The sequence below is a fragment of the Ixodes scapularis genome, unplaced genomic scaffold (assembly GCF_016920785.2).
Source record: "Ixodes scapularis isolate PalLabHiFi unplaced genomic scaffold, ASM1692078v2 PGA_scaffold9__187_contigs__length_104089568, whole genome shotgun sequence".
In the NCBI taxonomy this organism is placed as follows: domain Eukaryota; kingdom Metazoa; phylum Arthropoda; class Arachnida; order Ixodida; family Ixodidae; genus Ixodes; species Ixodes scapularis.
In genome coordinates this window covers 48,288,811-48,312,049 of record NW_024609884.1, presented here as the reverse complement: position 1 = coordinate 48,312,049, position 23,239 = coordinate 48,288,811, and the positions used below count along the sequence as shown (strand labels likewise).

General features: G+C 45.2%; 1 protein-coding gene and 1 non-coding gene across 2 annotated transcripts in view; both read left to right on the top strand.

Annotated features, from left to right (window-relative positions):
• LOC115321272 overlaps positions 1 to 23,239 on the top strand; it is a 37,231-nt gene that overhangs the window by 7,696 nt on the left and 6,296 nt on the right. The window lies entirely within an intron of this gene.
• Trnae-uuc lies at positions 12,089 to 12,160 on the top strand. The gene has a single exon. It is a non-coding gene; the product is annotated as a tRNA-Lys (tRNA).

The following is a 23,239-nucleotide window of genomic DNA, read 5'->3' as shown; positions in this document are numbered from 1 at the left end:
ATCCATGAATAATCATTGATAGCTTGCATTGATTTATTGATAGCTTGCGTTGACATATCATGCTGTACAACATATAGACCTGGGCCTCAATATTTGCTAACTAAAACATCGGTCAGTGATTAAAGAAAAACATTAACTAAGTAAATTACGCTTCTAGAGTTTGAATAAAGCTACATAGTACCCGTTGTACGAGCAAAGAAACTTCGCTGATTTCTATTATTCCTTGGTGAAGAGAAAAATATCACGTACGTTTTCCCATAGGAATACACAGGAAGGCTGGAAAAGTAGACTGCTTGCTGTCTGCTTCAATTTGCAACCGGAAGTCCCATAGGCACTAGCTCCAGATGAGCCTCTAGCGTTTATTGTAATACCTTTATGCTCCCACGACGCGGCGTACGCCATCTGTCGGCAGCACTTCTCCTTACGCGTGCATCGTCTGCGAAGTGGCATCGTAGATTGCCATAAACAGGTTTTCTTTTTTTTTTTTCTTATTTTGAAGAAGGTAAGTTTTTCCTTGATTTTGTTTCACTATAAACTTTTACCAGCTGTTTGCACCTCTGTAGCATATTGCAGCACGATACGTTGAGAAATCAATTTTTGCGGGCCGTCTAAAGTGTCTTAAAAGCGTTAGCTAGTTTAGATGCTCTGCATCCCATGCAGACAGTATTCCGACCAAACTTGTCTACCCAAGACAGCCTAGACCTTATTCACCATTATTTCGTGACGCCACCCAAATTCCAGACACGCACCGTGGTCGCGGCTGAGGGCGTTCGACTCCGTATCACACCACACAGTCATCAAGACCGCGGAACGCATTGGCCTGGGGGTCCGGCTTCAGAATTTCATCCGTTCATTCCTTGCCCAACGAAGCTTTCAACTTCAAGTCATTGTAGGGGATACCAGGGGTGCCCCCACATCCAATGCTACAAAAATCCCACAAGGAGCTGTATTGTCCCCAGCTCTCCTCAACATGGCCATCTCCGAACTCGCGTTCCGTCTCCAAGACGTAGCAGACCTAGGATTTACAATATACGCAGACGACGTAACCTCTGGGCCACAAACATGTCGTTGGAGGCTCAGTAAGCCACCTTGTAAAAAGCACTCGACATTACACTAGCATTCATGCATGAGGCAGGGGTGAATCTATCGGTTGGCAAAACAGATTATATGATCTCAAACTGTAGAGGGCGGAACAAAGACATTGACACTAAATTGGATTATCATTACACGGGGCCCCTTTTACAGCACAGGAACATTAAGATTCTGTGACTCAATATCGAAAAATACGGCGGAGCTAGAGGATGATTCAAAGGAATCAAAGCGCATTGGAAACATCGGTTGCACATCATCAAGTGCACCACAGGAAAAACCTGGGGGGGGGGGGGGGGGGGGGAGCAGAGGGGTTGTTCAGAAAATCGATCGGATCTCTGCTAGTCTCTAAAGCGGTGTATGGGCCTACAATTATCCTTTACCCAAGAAAAAAATCCAAAAAACTCTAAATAGAGCGGCAATGAGAGTGATCATGGGACTCCCTAAGATCACACTTATCAACAAGCTAGAACAAGCCGCACAGTTAAACTGAATCAAAGAAATAGCAGCCATGGCATTAATTAGTCAATGTTGCCGCATGGAAGGGTGATTCTGTCCCAAATAGGCCAACACACATTCCACGTCCCAAGCAACTCACCCCCACGCCCCTGTGGGAGGACACCCTTATCAAACGCCAGCCAACACCCCAGGGAGGGGAAGTCGAAGGAGCCCAAAGCAGACGAAATACCAATAAAAACACCTTAGTGAGGCATAAACCCCTTACGCCAACCCCAGAACATAATAATCACACAGACGCAGGGCGCAACTCTTATGGAAAGACCGTCGTGGCATTCCACTAACTCCGAGATGCTCACACACAATGTCTGAGAGCTCCTCTAATCCCAAGCCCCAAGACAGCAGAGCTTTTAGCCATTTCGGAAGCACTGAGTAACCGAAACGACATAAGATCTTGACGCCAAGAAGCTGCATTTCTTTACGAACTCAAAGGCCGTAAAAGAATGCACGAACTGCAAAAAGAAAATAAATAAATAAATAATAATAATAATAATAATAATAATAATAATAATAATAATAATAATAATAATAATAAACACCACGCTGAGACGCATCAAGGAAACATGCCAAGGAGTACACTCCCAGGGAGGGAAAACACAGTTATGGATACCTGGCCACGCAGGTATACCAGGTAACGAGGAGGTTGACCGAGCCGCTAAGGATTGGCTAGACGCTCATGAACCCTCACAAGGCTCTGCGGCCCCCTTGGATCATCAACACACGCAATGCATCCAGATCCCCTCGAACGCAAGAAGCAGGGCAGGAGAACTAGGAAGCGCTGCCTGATGGATCTGCTTCCCCTTGATCCTCCTAGTCCAGTAACACCCGAGTATCCTAGGTGGGAGAAGATGTCTCAGGAGGCTGCAGACCCAGACGGGCAGGCGGCCATTACACCCGTATGGCGAGCACGGTTCTACAAGCCAATACACCCTGATGATTATGAACCCAGCTCGCTTCGTGCGCTATGCCGGCAACTTGCATGCATATCGTCTGGGAGTGCCGGAAACACACCTTCACAAGAGAGCTCAGTCTAGCCCACATACCTTCTAGCCACAGACCCACAACACATGAGGAATGAACTAGTCTCCATTCACAGCAATACCGCGAAGAAATTTTAGATTTATTACTACACAGAAGGGCCACATGTAGCCATGTATATATTTAAGTTCCCTTTCACCCTTCCTTTTTCTTTTCTCTCTCCCCCTCTTTCTTGTCTTTAACCCCCCTCACCCGATGACTCCGGTTCAAGATATCCGGCCTCTATCCCTTTTCGTTCAATTAAATACGTTTTGAATTAATCACGAGATCCCCGGTCAGGCGCGGTCGTAATCAGTCGCAAGTGTGTGAACTAGTCTTGAAACTGCCACATGGGCTGTGACACAGTCCGCTGAGTCGCACGCGATCTCGACGTACGCGGCTGGCGTCGTGTTCAATTGGCCATGTTGCCACCGCAACTCCCCACGGTAAGGGGGAAAAGAAATCAGTATAATACCGCTCTGCTCTTTTTTTTTTTTTTTTTGAATTTTACAGTGTCTACAATTTACGTAAAAAAGGGCCCATAAAAATGAAGAAACGTTTAGCTACTCTGCCTTGCTTCGAAAGACCTAGGTCGCTAAACTCGTCAACAAAAATATTCTTTGTGTTATGACATAGTGGGGGGAGGAGCCGAAAGATTGCTGCGAAGTTTTCCTTTCTCACAAACCCGCAGATCCATCTGTCTTCGTGACGTTTTTCGTTGAAGGGACGAAAAATCCCTACGCCTCCCTAGGCACCGAACAAGAGCAGCACTAGAGAGCGCGCGGAGACGACCGTGGCTCATACGTGTGACGTCACAACAAAGATTATCAGCTGCGACCGTCATGTTTGATGGTCTCTAAAAAGTACGATGGATGCTTGGGAATTGCATTTTAAAATCAACACCGTCAAAGTTGATAGTCTGGTATCGTTCTTATTTTCGCCGATAAAGCAGCATTTACTAAAAAGCGTCCCTGCCGTTCTTTTGATTTATCTCGGCATTTCGAATCTGGCCAAAGTGTAACCCGACGTGGCTAGGTCACAACCAGCCGACTACCGTTGTCCACTTTCGGGCGAATTTCGCCTCCGGGCAGTTGTCCCTTCATCGGCGAGATAAAATCATTTTATGGTAGACATTCGAAGATCAGTCAGTTTGGGATTAAGTATGTTTATCAACGGAAATAAGGAAATAAAAGTAATGTCTGGCTGTCAATATTGGCGGTGATGCTTCAAGAACGCAAGGACACTAAACTTGACATCGTCGATTTGAACACGCACCATGAAATTTGTCGTTCACAACTGATAATCCTGACTCCATCGTCAAAGGTATCAACTATAAAATGACGTCACTGGACGCGCCCGCACACTATATACGTGCCCTGGCACGAGTCTTTCGCTTGAAAGTCCGTCATGGCCACTCTTGAGTTCATGGAACGCGAGCCGTTTTAGTTCCAGAATCTCTTGAACCGTTATTTCGAAAATTGCAGGCTGTGCTGTTTCGCGTCATTGCTCATTGGAACACCTCTAAGCAGGGTCGTCGAAACGGGAGGACGGGGAGGGGGGGGGGGGGGGGGGGGGGATTTAGCCCCTCCTCCCCTAGTTGCGTCGAAAGAGGGGGCAAGGGGCATAAGGGTGGAAGGGGGGGGGGGGAGAGAGGGTGTATCGCCCTAAAGTCACTGGATCCTGGGAAAGTAGCGCCATTGCCTTCCCCACCTGCTAGCCGGACACAAACGAATACTAACATACAGACGACCCAAACATAGCAAGGCGATTGGCTAATCGGTCTACGTTGCCATGGAAATCGCCATCTTGGTCCATTTAAATCTTCGAAGCTTCCAGAGGGTCGTTCTAAACCAGTCGCGCCAAGATTTCCATGAAGCATCATCGTACTGGAGGCGTTCCTCGCAAATATAAGAGTCTTTGGCACTCTGTATGCAGTCAACTTATTATTCATGCCCATCTCCATGGATCTCTTACACTTATATTGTTCTTGCGTATTTAAATACAGTAAACTTATTTTTCAGTGCCTCCAAGCACCGACACAGCATCTGGTGGTGGTACGACGGTGTACGCTTGTTTCACCGGTGTGTGGTTAGCATAATCTCGGTATACAAAAAACCACTACACAAAGCTACCCGTCACCAGCGGATCTCGATCGGCTCACCAAGAACGGAGGGGTCAAGAATAAATTGCTCATTTCACGGACCAAGATGGCGACCACACGGGGAGCTTGGCGCTACTTTCCCAGGATCCAGTGACTTTATATCGCCCCAGCCCCGAACCACCATAGCATTTCGGAGAGTTATAATAAAATATTAGGGGAAAGGAATATCCCCCTTCTTCACCACCATCACCTCCCCTCTCTCTCTCTCCCGAACAATTTCTACGGCCCTTCTTGAGACTCCTATTTGTTTGTGCGTGTGTGTGTGTGTGTGTTGGTCGTACCTTAATTCTTTCTTTAGAGTGCAGCTCTTCGGCGCCCGTTTTCGGGTTTCGCGGCGTGGGCGTCGCCGTCGGCGTAACCGGCCCGCTAAATTTAGCGCGAAATTGACGTCACATGACCTCGAACACCAATTCAATTCCCAGCTACGTGACTTCAACGCCAATTCACTTCTCCGCTAGACTGTCATGTGATGCCCTTTTCCCTGCTAAATTTAGCGGAAAAACTGAATGGGAGGAGGAGGGGAGGAGAGGAAGAGGGGAGGAGAAGGGGCATACCCTCCTCTCCGTACCCTCCCTTATTCCTCCTCAAGAGTTGAGCTCTAATTTCGTATTACAAAGATTTGTAAACGTCTTTAATTTTTCTTATTTCACTTTCTTCGAGCTTTTTTTTTTTTTTTTTTTTTTGTTATTCCCCGTTTCCCCTCATCTCTCTGACATTACCGACGTCTCTACACAAACCGCCTGTGGGTGACCCCGGTGGCGTTGTTGACAGTGGCGGAAGATGAGCTCTATAAAGCCGCCCGCGTACACCGCGCACGGCTCCACATCACAAAGTTCAATCTTCGCCTCGATTCCGAAGCGAAGATTTTGGCCTCAAATAACTCCTTCCCAAAGTTGTGAAACGTCACTTTGTCGTCACCAATAACTTCCACACGCGACGATCTTGCGACGAGAAAGTTCAGAGTATTTACCGGCCGCCTAGGTACAATTTACGCATCATTGACTCTAACGCGGCGTAGGGGTGTAGGGACACTCGGGCGAGACGGCATCAGTGCAGCCGTTCAATCGGCTCGCACCACGGTGTTGCTCGCACGCGCTTCGATGGAGCTCGCTACGACTTTGTGTTTTACATTCTCGCTGGAATTTGAGCACCGAGAGAGCTTGGATGATTGACACCTCGCTCGGCTTGACGTCAGCGTCGCCAGAGTCCAATTAGCGCGTTCCGCAACTTTCGGACACAAAGTTGTGTTCGACGAGTTTAGCTACCGTACTGTTAAATTACCCAAGCATCAGAGGCCAGATTCACGAAACGATCTTACGCCAAAAATGTGCGTAAGACGAAACTTAAAGGGGCGGTGCAACGATGTTAAATTGGAATGTTTTTGACTTTACACGAGCTTACTGGCACTAGTGGGACTCAAGGATACTCGCTCGCAACGCCACTGACCAAGAAACTCCTTTGTTGCGCTGTAATATCGAGGACAAAACCGAGCATTTTCATTCAATCTCTCCTTCGCAAAACCTGATGACGTAGCTGGGCGGTAGCAGTACCTCCCAGTGACGATATTTGAATGCGGCTCATAGATTGGACCCGAGCATGGCGTGTACACTCGATCTGGGCTCGTGATAATCGATAGCTCGAGAAGCATTCGGGTAGTGTCCTGTGTCCAATCGCTGCAATGACGACAACAGCCGAACCATAACAATGTCTGGAATTCAGCGCGTGTCCTGTGCCTTGCCAACCCTAAAGTCACTGGATCCTGGGAAAGTAGCGCCATTGCCTTCCCTACCTGCTAGCCGGACACAAACGGATACTAACATACAGGCGACCAAAACCTTGCAAGGCGATTGGCTAATCGGCCTACGTTGCCATGGAAATCGCCATATTGGTTCATTTAAATCTTGGAAGCTTCCAGGGGGTCGATCTAAACCAGTCGCGCCAAGATCACCATGGAGCATCATCGTACTGGAAGCGTTCCTCTTCAATATAAGAGTCTTTGGCACTTCGTATGCGATCAACTTATTAATCAGACCCATCTCCATGGATCTCTTACAATTATATTGTTCTTCTTGCGCATTTCAAGACAGTAAACTTATATTTCAGTGCCTCCAAGCACCGACACAGCATCTGGTGGTGGTACGAACGTGCACGCCTGTTTCGCCGGTGTGTGGTTAGCAAAATCTCAGTATACAAAAAACGACCCAATAAAGCTACCCGTCACCAGCGAATCTAGATACGCTAACCAAGAACGGAGGGGTCAAGGAGAAATTGCTCATTTCATGGACCAAGATGGCGACCACACGCGGAGCTTGGCGTTACTTTCCCAGGATCTAGCGATTTCAGCCAACCCCAGCGCATGGCTATGATCAACATTGGCGGCATATAATCGGCTCCAGATCACGTGGCCGCTTGTTCTGGCTGCGAGTTGGAGGGTGAACTCTGCTCGTTTTTCTTTATTTTTTTCTGCCACTTCGATTGCGTGCATGTGGTAAAAAACGAACGGGTATTTCACAGGTCGTCAGGGATCCGTTCTAAGCGCTATTTGCGCAAAATACAAAAATCGTTGCATCGCCCTTTTAAGAACAAATTCGTATTCCCGAAACGAAATTTTCGTAAGTTTTGCGCAGGTTACGAGGGAATCCTATGGACAGCTCTGAAGCTGTCTTACGCACTTCTTACGATCAAATCAGCATGGCCGACAGCGTCGCTCAGTTACTTGGTCGCGATGACGAACAGACGTTTGTTTTTCTACGTGCGCTTCTCACGCGTCCCGACTTCAAGCAGCAAGAAAAAAGTAAAAAGTACTTGAAACAGACCACGACGAACAAGAACGCTGGATCCACAAACACCCGGGAAAAGCTCCACGGCCACGATTCCACCGACCCCGACCAAGCGAGCTCGGCAGATAGGCCTAGCAGGCACTCCGACTCGGCGCTGCGGTGCTCCGACAGTCTTTGGCCAAGACCGTCTGCCGACGATCGGCTGGCGTGCTGAATGGAATATGCCTGCGCGACTCTTGGGAACTCTCCCGTATTGTGGTTGCAGCCAGAGTGGCGTCTGCAGCCAGAGTGGTGGCGAAAAGGAGAAAGTGATGGATTTTGTGTTGCACGCCTCAAACCAGTGCACCACGAATATGTCGGTGACCCTCAAGGCGCCGATAACTTCGAAAGGGTTGCCACCAAATGGGGCCAACCTCTGGCGCCTGAAAGCGTAGACGAAGTGCGCGTGCCGCTTACAAAGAAGGCGGACCATGTCTGGGCGGTCGGGCTTTACTCGAAGTTGGCCACTGGAATCCATCACTTTAGGAGCGAACCGTTGTACACCCAGACCGGTCACACGATAGAATACAGCCAGACCGGTCACACAATAACAATATCACTAGAACAAGTGTTAACCCCCCCCCCCCCCCCCCCCCCCCCCCCCCGTTAACGACACCTTCGCGGCGACAGTCTGTGGATGGCTCATTAAAAATATAACACACCTGGCCCACCCGTACACGCCGCTTCGCGGGGCACCGCTGGCGGCTCAAACCCCCGCTGTCCCTCACTGCACCTCTGGAAAGGGAGTCCCGTTTTCCTACCCCAGTCTCAAGCTTACCATCATGTTCACTAATTATGTCGCGTCCTGTACAATAAGACCAGTCCCAATAAGACCGTTTCAAACCTGACATAATTTTATAAACCAGCAAATTTAATAACTTCCCCCACACTGCCCTATAGCAGCTAAAGCCCCTTGATAGGGTTCGCCGTCGTTTAGAAGTCGACAACTAGCACAGACGACGAAGCGATCGAAGTCCGCAGGTACAAAATGGCATCTTCCGAGTCCATTGTGCTGCCAAACGCCGCCTTATCTGCCCTAGCCAGACTTAAAAAGTAATCCGTTACAAGTACCAAATTCCTTGTAATCCGTTACTTTTTCAAGTAATTTTGTAATTGCGGCGTTACTTTCCTGGGGCAGTAATTTGTAATGTAATTTCGTTACAATATTGGTAACGGATTACTTCAATTACTCGTTACTTTTTTTTTTTTAATATGAACATAATACAAAAAGTGGAGCAGGCAATTCAGCCGCATAAAACCTACCAAGATTTAAAAAAAAAGATCGTGAAGAGTACTACTACCAAAAATAAAACACGATTTTTTTGTATGACCGTTCACTAGAACCATTCGCAAAACGTGCAAGGCCTATACAAATATATGCCAAAAACAAACATCAAAAAGACAACGCCGAGAAGTTCAGCCTCTTTCCATCGCCTTTCATCCTGTTTTTCTTTTCCTGAGTATGAGAAATGGAAAGTAGTATTGCACGACATTTTTTGAAAACCTCAAGATTGTGTCTATTGTTTTCTTGATGAGTGTACGGGGAAAATAACGTGAATGTAATTTGTAACGTAACGAGTAAAGTAATCCGTTACTTTTCAGCGAAAGCAATTTGTAACGGTGATCCATTACATTTGAGGCTCGGTAATTTGTAGTTGTAATCCATTACATTTTTCGAGTAACGGGCACAAATCTTGCCCTAGCCCATCCACCGCCGCGTCAAAGCCAAAGAAAGTCTCGCAGCCTGCAAAAAACAACAACAACAGGGTGCACGTTCTTCATTTACAAGTTGAACAGCAACGGTGTAGAGAAATTTCAAGACAGGTTGGAAGGTTGGATGACAATAATTAGAGGCCTATGAGTCTTTCATCCAGTGGGCTTTTGTCCAGGGCAAGGAGATTTTTCGGAGAATGTTTTGTCGTGCTGCCGCCAGATGACCGTGCACGTCAAATTAAGACAACGAAGTGTTTCTCAGCGCTCAGCAACTTTGCAGGGGCGCCGCTATTTTGGTATCACGTGACCCTGCTGACCCTGCCGTCGTTGCTGACCTTCAGTTGGCAGGTTCTCGTCAGTGCAGTGCGTGTTTTGCTGTTCCGTCCCCACCAGACATTGATGTCCGTTTTTTTTTTTCTTTTTTGTTGTTGAATTTAGGTGGTTTGGAATGTTCGTACATTTATGGCCTCCGTTAATCATTTTAATTCAAATATTTCACCTGACGAGCAAATTTTAATTTTATTTCGAGTAAAACGGAACTGCCAAAGGGTCGGCGGTACAAAAATATGGCCTGAATAATATCGTATTCGAAACGATATTTGGAAATTTTTTTTAAAACTCGCCTCGGCATACCGTAACGATCCGACCGTGTAGCGACACTTAAGCTATCAGTTTCCATATTGATAAAGCGGAATCAATATCATAGGCGGAAGTTGGCACAAATTCCTTAGATTTCACTGAAATGTAGCACGACGTAGCAGAAGTGTTACACACTGATGATGATGATTGGGGTGTTACGGCGCAAGAGCAACTTAGGCCATATTGCGTTAAACAAAAAGCGTTACACACTGTTACACTGCTTCCAAATCTGCGATCTTCGGTTTCTAGCATCTATTCGTATGGCTTAACGTGAAAACTATTAGTGTGCTAGAATAAACGCATGTACTCGGCACAACACTGCTACTAGGAGTGTCGCGAACTTTTGTCGAACCAGATTTTTTGGTCGAACTTTCGGGGTTCGACGAACCTTCGACCTTTTCGCCAGATTCGACCGGTTCGACTTTGTGGACAGTGTGGCCAGCCCTTGATACAAGCATGTCTAGGTTTGGAGAATTTTTTTTTATGCAAAGGGTTATTTTATTTTGTGAACAGCTGCAACTAAAAGAAACTAAATCTAATCACTGAAGAAGTTAATAACTTAATTTTTAGTACTGTATTAACTGAACTAGCCAATCAGCGCTGCACTTAATTCATCTCTTAGCCATTACCATCCAATCCGAAGCCAACGAGCCAGCCTGACGCGCATGCGCACACGAGTCGAACCTCGATACAAGGTAGTCGAACTTTCCACTAAAAGTTCGAAAAATTCGAACCTGGTCGAACTCGGGTAAAGCGTTAACTCGGGACACCAACCTGAGCGGTATAGACCTTTCCAGCGGCAGTCTCGAACGAAGCGATTTACAGCGCGCGTCCCTGGTTTTGAGAGTGTACGTCAGTGTTGCCCGACTGCGCTGAGCTGTGGAGTTTCTCGCCAGTGAGCTGTGGCAGCCTGCGTAAGCGCAATTCCGGACGCTGTTAGTGGCTGAATTGCCGCGTTTTCTTTTTTATTTTGTGTTCTGTGGCGAACATAATTTATAGAGGTATTTAAAAAAGCAGTGCTCTATTTTTGGGAACAAAAACGAAGAAATGAAAGCTGTTTTGGTGAGTCCGTACGCGACTGAACAAATGCAAGTGGAATGTTTCATTTTATGTTCATCGTTTTACGGCACCGTACACTCAGCCGTGTCAATCTATATAGGTCAAAATATTTGACGACACAGGATATCCGAACTGCATGGACATTTCCCGCCCACGATATGAAATTCAATGAGTCTCATCAATCGAACAACATATATTGTACGTACCCCATGGTGCCGCGTTATCCGAACAGGATTTGAGAAAGGTCTCAAATAACACCGCATATCCAATATAAAATGTCGACAATAGTCACTTCACTACAATCGGACGGAATCCGGCGTGTATTGAGGAACATGTGGAAGAGAGCAGCTTTTTTGCACAGCTTCAAAGCAAATGAAGAAACGTGTCGGACTTGACCCTATCATATATTTTTCGCGAAGACCCGGAACACAGCCGGGAAGGATTTTTGGAGATTATCTCAACGGAAATAATCCTTCAAGAACGTAGAACTTCCTGCGTCGCGGGCTGCTTGACGTTCGCTCTCTTCGTTCGTTTCCTGCGAAGGCCGAGCAGGCTACGAGCCCTGGTATTCTCTGGTTCTCACAGTAGAAGATAACATACAAAGGGTAAGCATCCTAAACAGGCGAATAAACTAAAAACATCCAAGAAAAGCCCCCGAACTCCGAATGCAAAATGCAGGTGGGGAGTCACGCTGACCGGGTTTCCACAGCTCAGGCGGGTGCCAGAAATTTGTGGCTGATAGGGGTCGCTCGATCCGCAAAATGGCGGCGGCCAGAGCGCTCTTTTTGCAAAGGTCTATAGCTTAGTGCTCGAAAATACCATGTTTGAGTAAAAGGCTAAAAAGGTACAGCGTCTTGCTCGCGCTAACTGTGTCGCTCAGTGTACCTCCTAAACTTGCGTGGCATTTTCTTGTGCAAACGATTCCTTGCGTAAAAATTAAGCGCAATGGCGACGTCCAGCGTGAAGTGCGTAAATTAGACACATCGTTTGCGATTAACTGGCGCTGTTGTACTATTGAAGTAGCGTTACAGAGATGGTACACCAAATCGGTACATTGCAATTGTCACAAAGCATCTCCGGCGTGGTCTAGTGGCTAGGATATCTGGCTTTTACCCAGAAGGCCCGGGTTCGATTCCCGGCGTCGGAACGTTTTGTTGTGATAGTGTACCTCGTTGACACTGGTCTTCGTTACTTTGGATTGGCCGAAACAGGTTCTTTTTTCTTCTCTTGAATTAAGTTAGTTTATAGGTCCATTTTTTCAACCTAAACGCAATAAAGAGTGGGCTCATACAAGGCTTTCGACTTGCTCCTTATAAGTGAAATGGAAAAGAAATAAGAGCAAAGCAATTTAAGTGTTGGTGTGAGCTACACGGAAGGGGGGCAAAATGTAATACATGTAATTCCTGGACTAATGCATGCAGATTACATAGTACTCATGGGAGATAACCTTTACACATTACTGGAACTAACTGGCATATCTGACGAGGAAGGGGACAGCTTGGGCCTGAGCTTTAGTTGTAACAAGTTTATATCAGACGTTGCAATTACTTTTATATTGACTTTAGCTGCCAACTTGCTATCAGTGAAAACTGTGCGTACAATTATTTCCTCATTTTCTCTACTACTGTCATCAGTACGTGGCATTTGAATAGGTGCCAGACAAACCAATAAATAAAATGAAATGGTCTAATTAAAAGCTACTGTTCCTGCATCACCTCAGGTTTTACAAATCCCCTTTAAGGATAATGTTATATTTATAATTTCTAAATTTTTTAGGAATTCGTTTAGCCTTCTTTAGACCAATGAACTGACTAATAAGTCGATTAAAGATAAACAATTACTGGGTGAAGTTTTTTTTTGTTAATCGGCGCACAACCCTAAAGTGAAGCGATTGATTTTTTTTTATTATTTCCTTTGTGACATTTAGGCTAAATGTAAAATAATTACCTTTATGAATATAAATAGTAGCGTGGTTTATGTCATTAATTGTTTATAGTACCATTGGACGATGCCTAAGCAATTGACTTTAAATTTAGAGGTTAGATTTCTTCTTCGAAAACGTTTGAGGAAGCGAGAGATTAAACTCGTGTTCAATCAGCGAGAACACGGTTCTCAGCCTAATGCTGACGCAGCGCTGTGTAAACTGTGCTTCGCGCTGGCCTCCGATAGGTGGCATCACTGACCTAGAAAAACCAGGCTTTGTTACAGAAGGTGCTGTTGCAAGGCGCTTTTATTACGACCGACACTTCCGTTGGCTGAGGTGTCCGACACTTCTACGTCTCCTGTCTTCCTTTCCAGACAACGTATGCTACTGCCCGTCGTAATATTTATTGTTCCATAAGAAAGAAAAAAAAATCCTTCCGCGCATCTCTTCCCTAGACGAGAAGCTAAACACGCAAAGGCGGCCGTCTTTTGCCGCGCAATCCAGGGATGCTTGTATGCAACGCCACAAGTGAATAGAAGTGTTTGGTTTGTGTTTCCGCAGCGGAGTGTCCGCAGTTGTCATGACAACTCGATCGAACGAGGAGGCGTTGCAATCAATTTCCTTCTTCTTTGAGCGCTTATTATCTTCCACTATTGTGCTAGAAATACGCCACATTTGCGGCCCTAAGATAAAAAAAAGATAAAAAACATCAATGTTTTAATATATATATATATATATATATATATAGGGTGTTTTTTTTTTAAGCTCAACAGCATTTTTTTTTTTTTTTTCAAAAACCACGAAAGCTAGATTAGTGCGGTCTGCGCAGGTGAGTTATGCGGCCAGGGGGACATAGTATAGGGGGCTAATTGTAACGATCAGTCGGCTAATTAGTTAAAATTCGTTATTGAACTTTTTAATTAATGAAAATAGACATATAGTTCCAATTAGAAACTTGCTTGGCGTCATCCAAAACCCCTAAATCAGCCATTGTCAGAAAGACTTTGAGCGCGTGAGAAGCGTAGTAGTGCACTAAAGTTAGCACTCGTTGAGCACGTACAAAGCTAGCGGTTGCGATAAGACGCCTCTTATCTAGCCCCAGCCTTGTACCTGCTCCACGAGCGGTAACTTTAGTGCACAACTACGCTTCTCACGCGTAGTTGTGCACTGAAAATTACTGATTTAGTGGTTTCGATGACGCTGGGCAAGTTTCTAATTGGAACTATATGTCTATTTTCATTAATTAAAAAGTTAATTAACGAATTTTAAATAATTAGCCGACTGATCGTTACAATTAGCCCCCTATACTATGTCCCCCTGGCCGTATAACTCACCTGCGCAGACCGCATTAACCTAGCTTTCATGGTTTCTTTTTTAAAAATTCTGTTAAGCTTAAAAAAAAACACCCTATATATATATATATATTTTTTTTTTCTTTTTTCTGGAAAGGGGGGGGGGGGGGGGGGCGTTTTTGTATAGCCATTTCTTTCCATGCTCTGGGGCAGACACAGTCTGTCTGTCATGTGACGGGCACTTGGCAAGTATCTAAGAATCAAAATTTTGCATTGACAATCAGTTTGACAATTAGCCCAGGCACTGATGAAATGGGGAGTTTCGAAGGTACCACGTGTGCTGCATTCATTGAATAGAACGAATGTGCCTTAGCCCAGAAACTTTCTGGGTTGTTTGTCCGATATGATACGGAGCCGAAAGAAAATGTGGTCAAATATGTATGTTTAAGTTGCCCGCTCACAACGAGAGTATGACAAAAGGACAGTGCTCCGAGTGTTTGTAAAACTAAGAAGTACATCTAGCACCTCTCCGGACGTTGCGTATGATCAAGTGATTGTTTTTGTGTTATCAGTGAAATTATGTACTGTAAGAGTTCCAGATGGACTTAGGGTTTCTCTGACACGACTGTACGTCACTGTCGAGCTATAACAGTTCGTGGGAGCTACGCGATGCCGGTCCAACTTTTCTTGGCCGAGTGTCACGTCAGCATCGAGTTGCAATTGGAAAAGATCGGTCCCGAAGCGCTTCCGGAGATGCGGTCCAACAGGGCGAATCCAGCACTTCGATCAAACGCGCGCGTCTGCTCCGAGTGTGAACAGGTATTTACGTGGCTCTTGCTGACATTCTCGTAGTTCAAACGTATCTTCTTTAAGTGGCTCGCTCTTGCATCTCCGAGGCCACGAAAAACGCCGCGGCGATTTGTTTCGATCTACGCCGCTTTGCAAACGACTGGCACGGGCCATTTTCTTTTAGCAATGATGACAGTTGTGTTGACTTCGTTGCGATCGAGTTCGTATCGCTCAACGAAGGCAGTTATCCCGGCCTCGGCATTCGGGCACGATTAAATCCCGTTAGCGTCGACATATCACTGCACGGACAAGAACCCCAGACCATAGAGTTATTATAATGTAAGCTAGAGGTTCAAGTGGCGCTAGTGTGCTGACGCAAATTGAAGCAGACAGCAACTAGTCCGAAATTGACTTCCGGTAATGCATTTCTATGGGAAAAAACAAGTGCATTTTCTCTCTGCGCTCGATTATAAGAGCAAATATCACGAATAATTCGTGCGTACTAGGCGCATTGGAACATTTCTCAGTCACGCAGATGAAATAATTGGTCAGTTACTGTGTTTTTCTTTCAAATTCGTTGCATTAAAAACGGTGCTAAAACGGCTTCGTACGTGTATTTATGTGCACTGTCGGACAGTGTTAGCGCGAACGCGACGTCGGCGCTTTTCAGCATGAGGGATATACGTGCCAAACGAACGAAGGACATCTGGAAAGCCAAGAGAGACGGTAAGAACTACTCAGTAACACTGGATCAGTAACTACCAGTGCGTGCATGATCAAAATAAATTGAAGGTCACGTAATATATTCCGATTTTAAGTAAGTAAGCACCGCTTTATTCTTTCTGCTCTGCGCGAAGATGCTTGTTCTACGTTTAAAATATCACCCGCACGCGCGAAATCTTTGAGAACAAGTGTCTGCATTCAGGCTTAAAGGTGCCCGGTAGATAAAACAATACGAAAATACACTTTTTACGGCCCACGTACTTTATTGTTAACGTTTTGAATGTCTTTATCCGCTCATGCACGAAGGGGTCATTTTCATATAGTGAGAGGACTGGCTTATTAGCAATATATAAGCGTCACCGAGACGCTGGCGAGCCTTGAACACTACTCTATATTCCCTTCGGTTGTTATTTTGCTTTGAATCGTCGCTTGTTTTTACACACCTGCTGCGGAATACATGTTTCGGACTGAAATGTAGCGAAGTTAAACATCGCTCACCGATGAAGAAAAATGCGCTAACTAAAGCACTTACACTTTTAGAATGTTAATCAAGGTACATACTATTCGGTACGACCCAAATAACCAAAGTGTTCGGTGTTGTTTTCCGGCGAAGAGACAAAATGCACGCGCGTTTTCCCATAGGAATGCACAGGAGCACCGCAAATGTAGACTGGTTGCTGTCTGCTTCAATTTGCGTCACGGAAGTCGCATAGACACTAGCGCCAGTTGAACCTCTAGCGTACATTATAATAACTCTATGCTCCAGACAAGCGGTAATTTAGCTGCAGAGTAGAGCCAAACGCAGGCGGCTTGGGAAAGGCCGCCTGTGTTTGTAATTAAAAATCCACGTGTGTGTGTGTAGGTGTAGAAGAAATTAAAACAAAAAGTGAAAGCCAATAAAAAAAAATTACGTGCTTCAAACTGCTTTGAATCATGTCGAGCTCTCCGATTGGTTGTCCGTGTTGCCGAAGACGCCGTCGCCTTAGCAACCGCCCACTCTCGCGGAGATCGGGATGCACTTAGCAGACTGCCTCTACCAGGCAATGTAGACGAACCCTGCCTGCCGGGAGACGTGCTAATGTTGGCACTTTCTCCAATTCCTCAACTTTGACCTGAGCAGATTGCAGAAATGACAGGACAAGAAAAGATTTTGACCCACGTGTACAAGGCTGTTCAAGAATGGCGCCTACAAAGTTTGAAGGGCGAAGATTATCGTCCATACAAGAGTATCGCGAATGAGCTGTCGACCGTCAACCGCTCTCTCACTCGCGGTTCAAGAATTATAGCTCCTACAGCATGCAGAGCCCAAGTATTGGATTTGCTGCACGCTGGTCACAGAGGCGTGGTGACCATGAAGAGCGCCGCGCGTGGATATGTGTGGTGGCCCGGCATAGATAGGGACATTGAGCGAAAGGCAAGATCGTGCCTTACATGTCAGGAGCACCAGCGCTCTCCACCACAAGTAACCGGTCCAAATTGGCACCGAGCATCGCAACCATGGGAAACAATTCACGCCGATTTTGCTGGTCCACTGGAAGGAAGAATGTTTCTAATTGCTGTGGATGCTTACAGCAAGTGGCTGGAGGTGCGACAAATGAGAAATATTCAATCCAGCTCAGTCATCGAGGAGTTTAGGAGCTTGTTTGCAACATTTGGACTACCAGAAAAGGTAGTTACGGATAACGGAACATCGTTCGTGTCACAAGAAACGGAAGCGTTCTTTAAGAACAACGGAATCAAGCACATCACCAGTGCTCCGTACCATCCGGCCACAAACGGACAAGCCGAACGAATGGTGCAAGAAACCAAACAAGCACTGGCCAAAGACAACACAGGTGGAGTTGCCTGCAGACTTGCTCGGTTTCTTTTTAAGCAGCATACAACCACAAGTGCGACAACAGGGGAGACGCCAGCCATGCTGATGTTTGGACGACAATTGTCAACTGCAATCACTCGGCTGAGTCGTATCCAAACCGACCAAGGAAGGAAAACCGAAGAAAATACTAAGCAGTCTTGTTCCCCCAGGAACATTTCTATCGGCAGAAACGTATTTGTGAAATATTTCACCCAGCCGGGACACTGGATGCCGGGCACTGTCACAAAGAGGATGGGATCTCGATCCTGGCTAGTCGCTACAAAGCGAGGGGCTGTTCGGCGCCATGAGGACCACATCAGCAACCGAGCTAACCAACAATCAAACCAGCCGGTAGCGGAAGCGTGTCTAGAGGACACGAGTAGAAAGTCAGCTCAAGGCCCAGCGGCCCAGTGGACTATTCCAATCAACGGTGAACCACCAAAAGAAAACGTCGAGCAAAATACGCCAGTACCAGTCTCTAGCACACAACCCGACAAAGCATCATCCAGACCGGTACGCCTGAGAAGGTTCCCTGAACAATATGGTGACTGTCTCTAAAGGGGGGAGAAGTGTCATAATCGATAGCGATTGAACTAGTGCACCGACGACGACGACGAGCACGACGTGCGTGCACGAGCAGAGAGCGCGTGCAGGGACTTTCGAGCGGCAGCAGGACAAGCGGTCGCTGATGGCCGTCACCGAATAAAACCCAGTTATTATTCGGTGGTGTAGCTGTTGTCGGCACGAACACAACACTTTCTCTTTTGAACTCCTCCAATGTAGCTTGCCGCCCATAATGAAATTTAAATGATCAATAAAGATAACAGGGTGGAACTACTGTATTTCATTTTTATGTGGGAACGTTGAAAAAAGGCAAAAATATTTCCAAGTTCATGAAGACGCGCAATTAACAAGTCCGTTTCGAGCCGTAAAAACACGTTTTTGTACGATATTGATGCTTAAATATAAAACATGCAAACAAAATACACACTTTCTCGACTTGCTTTTTGAGTAGACAACTCTCATATCTACATTTTCACAACAAAAAAAGAAAAAGGTTTTTGAGAAAATTGATTTTAAAATTGGTACTTTTTGGTTTTAGCACAACATTAACGTAAACGTACCGCAGATGGAATTTTATACAGCCATGAGTGATTTTATAATATATATAAAGAGCGTGTTTTGGGATCTCCATAGATATAAAAAGTATCGACGTAACCCAAGTAGATCACCAATATTTAATTGGCAAAATTCGTCAACAACTAACCGAGGTGGCGTTTTTGACATTTTTACAGAAAAAAAGAAAAACACCTAAAATTATTTTATGGTACTAGAGCCTTTTACCTGTGCTCACAGAGTGCTTGAAAAAAAAAGAAGTTAATATAACGTGGACTATATAATCCACGGCGGGAGATCGAGCGAAACGTCCGACCCACGACAGATGTGAAAAATACTGCTTTCCGCCGCGGCCTTCTTTAAAAATCGTAAGTCGAGAACAAAAAATCCGACGAACTTGCGGTTTATGGCTACTGCGTTGTCAGAGACGACGCCATAACATTCTTTTGTTCAGCGAAATTAAAAATTCGACCCTTTTTGCCGGCACGATTGGGATGAAATCATCCATATATATTAGTTAAACAGCTCTATTAGCTTTCTCTTTCGCGTTCTCATTTACTTGCCATAGGACATTACTTTCCTAGCTTTCGTTTTTTTCCCGTTCTGATTTTGCTTTACGTAAAGGGGTACACACACGGGGAAGAAATCTCTCTGTTGCTTCTCGGACAATGCGCATCACGTGGTAACAACGTCACGCTTTTTTTGCGGAGCCGCGCTGACCCCCAGGGGGATGGCGGGAGCTTTTGCTCGCGGGCTGCACGAACACTCCCCGCCTTGGCGTGGCATATCTTTACAATTGGCGGTATTTTGTTCGCGTGTCCGGCAACTTTACAGATTTTGCTCAGCGAGATGCCGACGGTGGCGTCGGAATCGGCTAACTTGCTGTGGCTTGCGTTGTTTGCGCAGGTCATCCGAATTCACTCGCATTTTGGATATTTTAAAGACTGTCTTGCACCCTTGCAACTGACGCACGAATCGACAATCGACAATTTCATCCGATTTTTAGACCTAGGCCTGTATTTGTCAGCCGGGCATATATGCTGGGCTTTTGAGCCCAGAAGTGACAAGCCGATCCTCTCGTTCGGCTCAGCACATTTCAAGATTGTGAAGAGAGCAATTGTGAATTCATGGCTTTAATTCTGCCCTTTTTAAATCGTGTCACCACCGCATGTCGAATAGCTTGTTAAAACAAGTAGACCGACTTGCGAATGTCGGCTACCCACAGAAGATTCTGACTTCAGCGGCCGAACAATTGCTGAAAAACTTGAAAAAGCGCCCAAGAAGTAACGAAAACCCAAAAACCCGTAGCAAAAAAAAAAAAAAGTGTCGGTTATTTTGTATTTGTACAATATTACCCACAGTTTAAAGAGAATGGAAAAAGAACAGAAGTTAAAGTCGTGTTTTCAACTCCAGAGCGTTTGTCTGCCCTCTGCAGGAAGGTGAACAAGATCGGGGAAGAGAAGAAACATTGCACAAAAGAGCAGCGACAGCCTTTCGTTAACTGTCGAGAATGCGTCGTGCATTCTATTCTTCTGTCGTGTGACAGGTTCTACGTCGGACAAGCCGGACGGTGCATTAATGAGCCCCTACTGAGGGATCATCAGTATAATGTAACGAAACCAATCTCCAGTCATCTGAGAATTCACTGCCGTGACTGTGGATGCACCCTTGACTACCAGAAAAGCAAAATACTGAAAAGGAGCAGTGACAAACTAACTCGGGAGATAATAGAAGATTACGAAATAAACAAACCAAAAGACAAATGTGTCAGCACGGCCTCCGTTGGTCTGACCGATAAAGAAATTTACTGGTGCGTGTCGGGGACCGACTATGACACAGCACCGTATAATCTAACTAATAAGATGCTGAAACTGCATGCATTTTTGTGTCTTTTCTTTCGCACTTTGTTTATTTGGCTGTTGCCCATATGTATATGGGAGCGGGGGTAATAACCCTTCAGTTAGTAGCGCCGTCGTCTGTCTCGTCTTTACTTTGTCCTTGTCTTGTCGCCCTGTTTTAAAACAAGATGCTCGATATTCCCTAATGCCGTATTCAAGTCGCTCCTCGCTCATAAGCCTGGTTTGTGATCCCACGTGTTTGGTGTTGCATCCACCCAGTAAAGAAGCATATTTCTTTTAGCAGGAAGCAGTTGGTCGTCTTCAGCCTCTAACAGCGCACCTGCCATAATCGACTATCGTCGTTTCATGTACGCCGCCATTTTTCTACTCTCGTCGGCGCGCACCGAGCACTGGTGTCGAGACTGCGACCGCTAAATGCGTCTGATAAGACTGACGTCCCTCTCGGCTCCCCGCCGTTCGTGTGAATGCTTGAGTCGGGGAGGGAGTATACCGCTGGTTCCGACGATTACCGAAGTCACGCAAATCCCTCCCCGAAGAGCATCACATCCCTCGTGTGAATACCCCGAGCGAAGTGGAAGGCAGAAAGAAAGTTATTCAGTGCTCCGATATCTCAGAAGGGCACTGGTTTTGCTCGTGCTCAGCCTGATAAAAATATTTATTCTTTAATATTTATATTAAATTGAATTGAATTTATGTCCGCCACATTGTGCCGAGGACACCGGACAAAAAGCCTCCATGAGGAGACTTGACAGGGTCCGGTGCCCTTGCAGGCACATGACATGTCGTTTATAAATAAAATCAAAAGAAAACAAGAATATGTATCTAAACAAAATAAGCATACAGTGATTTTTTGTTTTGTTACACAATGACTATCAACATTATCTGTAATGAATCTTGTTAGCATTTTAGGCGGGTTATGACCAAGAGATTGTAATGCATAATTGGTGCGAGAATGAACATTACAGAACTCTTTGCGACGGATATTGATGACGGATGATTCGCGATTGGTTAGATTTGATAGAACGGATAAAAAGCAATGAACTCTATAGATGAGAATAAATACGAAGACAACAAACGATACTCATAGACTCAAGATACTTTCATGACGTTATGGTTTGAAAACAATGGTTCGGCATGAGTATCATAAGGAACATTCGCAATAAAAGCTTTTTTTGTACAATCATTAGTCTACTGATATTTTTTTTAGTGGTGGTGCCTCATACCTGCAGGTGGCAATAATTAATTTGCGAACCAAACAATGCATGATAAACTTGAGTTTTATCATTCGAAGGCAATAGAGACCGACAGTGACCGATAATACCTACTATACTTTTGCCAGTTTGTGAGCTAAGTATTCTATGTGATGATCTCACTGCATAAATTCTGAAAGAATTAAACTTAACGTTTTACGATGGCTTACTATTTCAATCTGACTGCTATCAATGGTTAGAGCATAACTAGTATTAATGAATTTATTTTCAGGTCTGAAAACAACAGCCTTCGATTTGGCAGCATTTAACTGCAAACCAACACCCCCCAACAAAAAAAAAAGGAAAAAAAAAACAAAAAACCTTCCAGTTTTTTTACTTTGGTGAAGAAGGAAGAGCGGCGGAGCTGTACTATGTGCCGCCATCTATGAGCGACGGCGGCAACTAGACAACCGGCAAGGTTGCCGCCGTCACTCATGGATGTCGGTAGTTGTCCAGAGTTCGGTGTCATCAGGTCATTTGAGGACGGACACGATCCTGGGTAAACTAGTCCTTAACAGCTCCGCTGTAAAAACTTCTCCAGCGCATTTTTTTCCGTTTGTAAAAAGTTCATCAATATCCGTCACAGACAGGAAAATACTAGTGGCGTCGGTATACATGATGAAACGTGATTTATGGCAAATTTTCACTATGTCATTGATATACAGATTGAACAATCGCGGGCCAAGTATACTTACTGCTTTGTGGCACACCAGATTTCAGTAGTTGCAAATATGCATAATTATTCACTGAGACACATGTATTGCTGACGCTTTGCTAGGTATGAATTAACAAGGGCTAGAGAAGTGCCCCCGTGCACCGTAAGACGAGAGCTCATCAAGGAGCGTTGTATGATTAAGACAGTCAAATGCTTTACTAAAATCAATAAAAAGCCCCGCGGCGTCAATTGGTTCTGTTCTATATTACGCAATCTAAGTTCCTTTCGAGATAATAACGCACACTGTGAACTTTCCCTTCCGAAATCCGAATTGGGAGTCCATTAACACTGAATGTATGACAAAGAATTGCCGTCTAAACGCCACAGAATAATTTTTTCAAGCCTCTTAGAAAAGATGGGCACAACAGATATCAGTCTATAATTCGTAACTATATTTTTGTGCCCTCCCTTAGGTAATACAGAAACTTTTGCGAGTTTCATGTTATTTGGAAATCGGCCAAGTTGACAAGGCCAAGTTAAAGATATAAACTAATCGGGAAATGACATCTATCACAAATTTAACAGGCTTTATTTGTATGTTATCAATGTCATGATGTTTGCTGTTTCTCAGCCCGATAACTACACGAAACACTTCTGATTCGTCCGTAGGTGCCAGAAAAATAGTTTCATTTGCCCTAGCTATTTACGATGAACGAGGACGCACTCTCATTGTGTGCTCTTGAATGTATGTTCGTAAATTAGC